This window comes from Arachis stenosperma, chromosome 7, assembly GCF_014773155.1.
Source record: "Arachis stenosperma cultivar V10309 chromosome 7, arast.V10309.gnm1.PFL2, whole genome shotgun sequence".
Classification (NCBI taxonomy): domain Eukaryota; kingdom Viridiplantae; phylum Streptophyta; class Magnoliopsida; order Fabales; family Fabaceae; genus Arachis; species Arachis stenosperma.
Genome location: NC_080383.1, coordinates 81,817,870 through 81,827,056, shown reverse-complemented (window position 1 = coordinate 81,827,056; position 9,187 = coordinate 81,817,870). Strand labels below are relative to the sequence as shown.

Below are 9,187 nucleotides of genomic sequence, written 5' to 3'. Positions count from 1 at the left end.
CTTAGATTAAGGAGGAAAGTTAGAGGCAAAGGAGTAGTTGGAAAAGAAGAGTTAGAAGAGGATCTGGACGTTGTTATAGAGGAAGAGATTCACAACCATGCTGGTGAAGGTGATTGCATGCACCACAAGAGAGGTGAGTGCTGGGATCCTACATTAATCCCAACCTTGGGAATTGTGGGAGCAGCATTCTCAAGCCAACCATCCAGGCCAACAATTTTGAATTAAAGCCTCAACTCATTACTCTGCTTTAAAATAATTATTCTTTCGGAAGAAGTGCCCAAGAAGACCCGAATCAGTACCTCACTACATTCCTAAGGATCTGTGATACAGTAAATTCAAATGGTGTGCATCCTGATGCCTACAAATTGCTTCTATTCCCCTTCTCTCTAAGGGATAAAGCATCCAAATAGCTAGAATCATTTCTAAAGGAAAGCCTCACAACTTGGGAAGATGTAGTGAACAAATTCTTGGCAAGGTTCTATCCTCCATAAAGAGTCAATAGGCTGAGATCAAAGGTTCAAACATTCAGGCAGCAGGATGGTAAAACCTTGTATGAAGCATGAGAAAGGTATAAGGACTTGACAAGAAAATGCCCCCTGACATGTTCAATGAGTGGGTGCAACTGCATATCTTCTATGAGGGGCTGTCATATGAGTCTAAAAAGGCTTTAGACCATTCTTCTAGCGGCTCTCTCAACAAGAAAAATACCATAAAGAAAGCCATTGTTGTCATTAAAACAGTGGCTAATAATGAGTATTTTTATGCCTCTGAGAGAAGCAATAATAGAGGAGTCATGGAGCTGAACAACATGGATGCAATTTTGGCTCAAAACAAGATGATTGCCAAGCAATTGGCAGATCTCACAAAGAAGATGGAGGCAAACTAAGTTGCAGCAATCCACACTCAACCATCAGTACAAGCAGAGTTAAACACAGAGGAAGGAGTTGACTGGGAACAAGCTAATTACATTGGAAATTCTTCAAGACAAGCCTATGATCCATATTCCTAAACATACAACCCTGGTTGGAAGAACCACCCAAAATTTGGGTGGGAAAACCAACAAAATCAGAGCCAAGATCACAGACCCCACAACTCCCACCAATTCAACAACTCAAACGACCAACAATCCAACCAAAGACCATATCAAACCACATAAAACAACTCTTTCCAGCCACCATACCAAACCCAAAATAACCAGCCTCAACATCCCATGTCCAATCCGCCATCTGAGGATAAGCTATCTAGCATTGAAGCTATGCTTGCAAATCTTTGCATGGAGTCTGATGATATGAAAAAATTCAAGGAGGAGGTGAGATCCAACTTGCAAAACCAAGATGCTGCCATTCAGAAACTTGAAGCACGAATTGGATACCTGACCAAGCAAGCCCCTGGCCATAACCCGTGTAATGTGATCAAGACAAACTCAAAGGAGGAATGCAAAGCTATTACACTCAGGAGTGGAAAGGAGTTGAAGGAGACCTCAAAGGGAACACAAGAACAGAGAATGGATGAAAACTCAAAGGATAGGGAGGAAGCACAAACACCTACACTCAACCCACTTCAAGAAAAAGATATCCGGAGGCCATACATTCCAAAGGCCCCTTATCCTCAAAGGTTAAAGAAAAGTGAAAATGACAGCCAATTTTCCATATTCTTGGAAATGTTCAAAAGACTCCAAATCAATATCCCATTTGCTGAAGCACTAGAGCAAATGCCCCTCTATGCCAAGTTTTTGAAGGATTTGATGACTAAGAAGAGAAGTTGGAGAAATGATGAAACTGTGCTATTAACTGAGGAGTGTAGCACCATCATCCAACACAAACTACCTCAAAAATTAAAGGACCCCGGAAGCTTCCAAATTCCTTGTATCATAGGAGAAATCACAGTGGAGAAGGCTTTATGTGATTTGAGAGCTAGCATAAATTTGATGTCCTTAGCAATGATGAGAAGAATGAAGATTGAGAAAGCCAAACCAACAAGAATGGCACTTCAATTAGCAGACCGGTCATTCAAATTTTCTCATGGAATAATAGAAGACTTGTTGGTAAAAGTGGGAGATTTCATCTTCCGGGCTGACTTTGTGGTGTTGGATATGGAGGAAGAAGCCAAAGCTTCAATCATTTTGAGAAGGCCATTTTTAGCAACTGCTGGAGCCATAATTGATGTCCAAAAGGGTGAACTTACCCTTAGACTCCATGATGAGAAGATGGTGTTCAATGTGTTCAAGGCCATGAGCTACCCGTAGGAATCACTAGGGGAATGTATGAGAGTGGATACAGTGGAGGTATTGGTACAAGAAATTCTAAATGAAAAGGAACTAGAAGAATTGTCAGAAGAAGAATCACTGTGATTTCTCCAATTGTAGTGCCCACTTCAAGCACATCAAAAGAAAAGAAGGAAGGGAAGGAAGCCCCAAAACTTGAACTGAAAGCACTACCTTCTACCCTCAAGTATGCATATTTGGGAAGTGATGAAAGTTATCCAGTAATCATCAATTCTTCCCTCAGTCAAGAACAAGAGGAAGAGCTAATCGAAGAGGAAGAAGTGGTTGACGACTTGGGAGATGTTAAGAGTCCATGGGAACCTCAAGTCATAGAGCCTCCTTCTAAAGAGTTTGAATTTGATGTTGAGGAGGGTGTACAACCTCCATAGCATATCATAGTTGAAGACTTTGAAGAGATTTATCAAGAGATAGATTCAATAATTGATGAATCTCTTACTATAATTGAGTCATCCCCCATTGGACTTAGAAAAGCGGTTAAGGAAGAAGGTGAACAACTTCCAAAGCATATTCCTTATGAAGAATTGGATGGAATATATCAAGAGGAAAATTCCTTTGGTGATGATGATCATGAATCAAGCCAACCTTCTTCCGATGAAATTGAAAGCAACAATGAGGTGGAAGTCGTTTGAAAAGATTGGACGGGAGTTGAATATGCACTGTCAAGATCATCGGAGACTTCTCTACCTAGGTTGCCGTATGCTCCTTCCTTTGAGTTGGTAAAATTTATCTCCATTCGCTTTATTGTTCCACTTGAGTATGGTCTACTTGAAACGGAGGGCCAACTTAGGAGGCTTTGTAGAATGAAGCGTAAGAGAAGGATATTTAGTAGTTGGAGTTGCAAATCGAGGCTCATCAAGGTTGAGATTTCAAGAGCTAGATGCAAGGGTCGGGCTAGTGATCCATTGGTTCGATCTCAGAAGAGTTTGGTACTTCGTTGAGAATTCGCATTGCTTGCCACCCAGTTGGAAAAATGATGATCAACAAGAAGACGGATGTAGCAACAAGATTTGGGATCCCGGCATACAGGAGGATCAACTTTGGGAGCTCAAGACTTGTGAAGACCTTCATCAAGGCTTGGTGAATTCACTTGAAAATGTTGGAGCTTATTGGAAGTCCAAGCGTTGGTGGAAGTTTCAAGACGAGTTCAAACACAAGCCACCATGACAAGGTGCTCACCGAATGTCCAACTTAAGGACTTTAACTAAAAGTGCTAGGTGGGAGACACCCCACCATGGTATATTCTTCCTATTTTCTCTTTTGCTTATATTATTAATAAGTTAAATTATTATTTTTAGTTATGTTTATTTCGTTTAATTTATGGTTTAGTTGTTTAATAATTTTTGGTGTTGATATATAAAAAAAATTGGACCTGACGCGCACGCATCATATGGAAGTTGGCTCTTTATTAAAAATGAACAGAAAGTTACACTGGAACTGCGCGGGAGGGGTGCCTGGCGCACAAGCCACCCCACGCGTACGCGTACCCCACACGTACGCGTCACTTGCAGTTTTGTCAACCCACGCGTAAGCGTCAGCGACGCGTACGCGGGGGATGAAAAACGGCGTTTTGGGTGAATTGGACAGAGAGTTGGGCTGCTACTGTGCTAAAATTGCGCGTTTAGCACGCAAGTAGTCACGCGTCAGTGTTCATTTTTGGCCATCCGGCATGTGTGTGGATGACGCTTACGCATCGCATGGCTGTTTTTGTTTCCACGCGCACACGTGACCTACGCGCGCGTGTCGTGCCCTGTTTTTAATTTCTTTCTTCTTTCTTCTCTCCCATCTCCTTCTTTCTTCTTCCCTTCTTACTTTCTTCTTCTTCATTTCTTTAGCTTCTCATCATTATTCTCTTTTATTCCCTTTTACTTCTTGCATTTGCATACTTTAATTCATTGCATTTTAACTTCGTGCATGCTTTTATTTTCTTTTATAAGTTTATTATTTTTTCATTGGTGTTAAATTTTCTTACTCATCTGTTGCATTTTTCTTGCATTATTTTGGTGTTTAATGACTTGTTTTATATTGTTGGGTGATATTATTCATAAGTCAATGCTAATATTTTATGACAATTGTATTCCTTTTGCATTGACATGAAGTTATATTGTCTTTCATTACCCACTCTCTCTCACCCTCAATGTTGCAATTCTTGTACTATTGATATGCCATTTGCATATATTGCTTTCTCACTTACATGTTGTAGCTACCATGTAGTTGAGACCCTCATTATTTGCCATTAACCCACCCATATTTTATTTGTTTTCTTATCTTTGTTTTTGGGTCACTTTTCCTCCTTTTTCTCTTCTTTAAGGATGGCCACCGAGAAGAGAAAGAAAAAGCTTTCAATGGGGCAACAGACAAGTCCATCCGCACAAACTCTTGGAGAAAAGCATCAGTTGTGGCCACTCGTCCACTTGCACATCTTAGCATGCACCGAGGACAGTGCAATCTTTAAGTGTGGGGAGGTTGATATTGATCTCCGCGGGTTAGTTACTTTCCTGTCTTAACACCAATTTTTAATTTTCTTTGTTAAATTAGTTGTTGCATTTGCATGTTTAATTGCATGTTGTTAGATTTCGTGCATACTTTACCACTACTTGGTTGAAGTGATATCTTCTTTTTCAAGAAACTTTTTAGAGTATTTCACTAATTTAAATTAAAGCTTTTGTTAAACTTGTTTGAAGAAATTTATTTTGGAACATGGTTTTAGAGTTAGAACACACAAAACCAGTGAGATTTTGAGCCTGATTGATTGGTTGCATTTTATCAACCAATATTCTATTTTTGGTGTGTGTTGTTCTCTCTAAAATTGTGATCTTTGTCTTGATTGATTCTATATTTACATTGTTTGATGTATGCATGCACTTATATGATTGAAGCCTTTGTTTCACTGAGCTTACATACCCATATGGCCTTAACCTTTTCATTATCCTTTGTAAACCAATGTTGAGCCTTTTAATCCCATTCATTCTTTACTCTAGCCCATCACTAACTCTAACTGAAAAACAATAATGTCCTTAATTTAAATCCTTGGTTAGCTTAGACTAGTGATAGTGTTAATGATTTAAGTGTGGGAAAATTGGGGTTGCCAATATTTAGTTTGAGAATTGGGTGTTGTATATTTTTGTGAAAATGTGCAAAACAATAGTTGAGCATATATTCTTGCATTCAATATCTTAATCATATGCATTGAAAAAAAAAAGAGAAAAAGAAAAGAAAAAGAGCAAATAATAAAAAGGGGACAAAATGTCTCAAAGTAAATGGTGATAGCAATGCATATGTACTGTACTCAAATTTGGGATGCATGAATATGTGGTAAACATAGTTAATGGGTAGTTAGATTTTGTATTGTGATTACATAGATTGTCTTAAGTTAGGTGGGAAGTTTGGGTTAATTAAGGATTCAGATTTTAGTCCACTTGACCAAATATAATCCTACCTTGACCCTAACCCCATTACAACCCTCAAAAGACCTCTTGATTTGTGTATTGGTACATTTAATTTTTGTTGATTGTTAGATGAAGAGCAAGCCTTTGAAAGCAAAATTAGTAGAGAATTGAGAGAATTGAACCTTAAACACCTGAGAGACTAGAGTGTATACACTTCCAGTGAGGGTTTGATGCTCGATTCTTTGTTCCCGGCTTTCATGAGCTATCTTCTTCTTCTTGCAAGTTTATTTGTACTTCATTTTTATGATTTGAATTAGTGAAATCCAGTTCATATTTGTTCTTGAAAAGTTTATCTATTTTTAACTAAGTAGGTAAAAGCATTTTACATTTAGTTGCATTCATATAGATAATTTGCATTTAATAAATTCTACCATTCTTCTTCACACTCTTATAGTTTCTCTTGAGCTTAGCATAAGGACATGCTAATGTTTAAGTGTGGGGAAATTGATAAACCCCATTTTTAGGGTTTATCTTGTGCTTAATTGAGTGGATTTTATCCACTATTCTCACACTTATTCATAGAATTCGCATGTTTTATATTTTCCTTCCTAATTTTGTGCTATGATTGAAAACATGCTTCTTTGGCCTCAAATTTGCTATGTTTAATCCTTTCTTATTACCATTCGATGCCTTGATATGTGTTTTAAGTGATTTCAGGATTTATAGTGCAGGAATGGCTTAGAGGATGGAAAGAAAGCATGCAAAAGTGGAAGGAATACAATAAATTGAAGGAATTGCTAAGTTGTCAACCCTGACCTCTTCGTACTAAATTGACCATAACTTAAGCCACAGAGGTTTGAATGAGGCGGTTTCAGTTGCGTTGGAAAGCTAACATCTGGGGCTTCAAAATCATATACAATTTGCCATAGTTGCCATGCAGTTAGGAGATGCGCACGCGTGGATCACGCGTACGCGTGACCTTGCAAAAGTTCATCGATGCATACGCGTGGGCGACACGTACACGTGACAGAGCCACATGCTACACATATCAGAAATCACTGGAGGCGATTTCTAGGCTGTTTTTGGTCCATTTTTTAGCTCGAAAACAGATATTAGAGGCTGGGAGTGGAGCAGAATGGGGGTCATTCATTCATTCACTTCTCATTCACATAATTTTAGGTTTAGATGTAGTTTTCTAGAGAGAGGGATTTCTCTTTTCAATTTCTTCTCAAATTCAAGTTCAATGTTCCTTTAATTTAGTTTTCCTTTACTCTTGTTTGTTCTAGCATCTTACCTCTTTTAGTTTATTTATTATTACTTCCGTTTGTTTACTTCATTATTGATGCACATTTGGTCCTTTGATTTAGATTAATGCAATTCATATTTTTAAGTTATTGCTCATTCTTTAAACATTGGTTATTGTTGTCTTGCAATTAGGTATCTTAGATTTTATTATCTCTTATTAATTTTCTATGTTTTTATTCTGTGTCTTCCAAGTGTTTGATAAAATGCTTGGAAGGATTTTAATTTAGATTTTTATGTTCTTAACTTGGATTGATTATTTAGAGACTCTTGAGTTATCAAAAGTCTTTTGTTGATTGGTAATTGAGACTTGCTAGTTGGCTTAGGCTTCACTAAATCTAGTCTTTGATTAGGACTTGTGAACCTAAGTTGATTTTGCTCATTTGACTTTTCTTCGTTGTTAGAGGTTAACTAAGTGAAAGCAAAAGGCAATTACCATCACAATTGATGATGATAACGGGGATAGGAATTCTAATTTCTCAATTCTTGCTAGGACTTTTCTTAATTCTTATTTTATTTCCTTGTTGTTTATATTACTTGTCTCCTATTTCAAAAAGCCAAAAAGATATAATCTCACAACCAATAATAAATTACACTTCCCTGCAATTCCTTGAGAGACGACCCGAGATTTAATACTTCGGTTAATCTTATTGGGTTTGCTTAAGTGACAAACATATTAAATTTGAATGAGGTTGAATTGTCGATTTAGAACTGTACTTGCAACACACTTATTTTTGTGAAAATCTCTACCAACAATTTTTCCTCCATCACCCTTCCATGTGTATGCATAAAATTTTGTTGGAAGAAGATGCCAAGCCCCCCATTCAACCCCAAAGAAGGTTGAACCCAGCCATGAAAGAAGTAGTACAAAAGGAGGTTATGAAGTTGTGGCAAGCAGGGGTAATCTACCCAATCTCAGATAGCCCTTGGGTAAGTGGTGCACGAAATTGTGATCTCAATGGCGCCAACAACTTGGTACGCACAATTGTAATCTCAACTCTTTTTCACAACTTCGCACAACTAACCAGCAAGTGCACTGGGTCGTCCAAGTAATAAACCTTACATGAGTAAGGGTCGATCCCACGGAGATTGTCGGCCTGAAGCAAGCTATGGTAATCTTGTAAATCTCAGTCAGGCGGATTCAAATGGTTATGGGATTTTTGATAATTAAAAGATAAATAAACATAAAATAAAGATAGAGATACTTATGTAATTCATTGGTGGGAATTTCAGATAAGTGTATGGAAATGCGTTATTCCTTCTGAATCTCTGCTTTTCTACTATCTTCATTCAATCATTCATACTCCTTTCCATGGCAAGCAGTATGTTGGGGATCACTATTGTCAATGGCTACTCCCGTCCTCTCAGTGAAAATGGTCCTCTACGGTTTCTGTACGACTAATCAACTATCGGATTTTTCGTCTCGGATGAAAAATACCAGGCACAGCTACCGCATGGCTAATCAGTTGTTGGTTCTCGATCGTGTCAGAATAAGATCCAATTATCCTTTTGCGTCTGTCACTACGCCCCATAGTCACGAGTTTGAAGCTCGTTACAGTCATCCCTTCCCAGATCCTACTCGGAATACCACAGATAAGGTTTAGACTTTCCGAATCTTAGGAATGCTGCCAATTGATTCTAGCCTATACCACGAAGGTTCTAATCTCAGATTCAGATGCCCCATTGTCAGAGGGGAGTCGATGTGAATCGTTGATTAGAAACCCAAGAGATACACACTTTAACTTTCGCAAGTAGAACGGAAGTGGTTGTCAGGCACGCGTTCATAAATTGAGAATGGTGATGAGTGTCACGGATCATCACATTCATCATGTTGAAGTGCGAGTGAACATCTTAGAATAAGAATAAGCTTGAATTAAATAGAAGAACAATAGTACTTTGCATTAATACTCGAGGAATAGCAGAGCTCCACACCTTAATCTATGGTGTATAGAAACTCCACTGTTGAAAATACATAAGTGATAATGGTGTTCATTGGCTTCGGTTCCAGAGGGGGAACCAGAATAACCAAGACATCTAATACAATGAGAAAAAGTAATATTTATACTAAAACTAGTAGCTAAGGTTTACAGAGATAAGTAAATAATGCAGAAATCCACTTCCAGGCCCACTTGGTGTGTGCTTGGACTGTGCATTGAAGTTTTCATGTGTAGAGACTTTTCTTTGAGTTAAACGCCAGTTTTTATGCCAGTTTGGG

General features: G+C 38.2%; 1 non-coding gene across 1 annotated transcript; it reads right to left on the bottom strand.

Annotated features, from left to right (window-relative positions):
- Window positions 1-500: 500 nt before the first annotated feature.
- LOC130943121 (small nucleolar RNA R71) lies at window positions 501-603 on the bottom strand. The gene has a single exon (XR_009071654.1). It is a non-coding gene; the product is annotated as a small nucleolar RNA R71 (small nucleolar RNA).
- Between the last annotated feature and the right edge of the window lie 8,584 nt (window positions 604-9,187).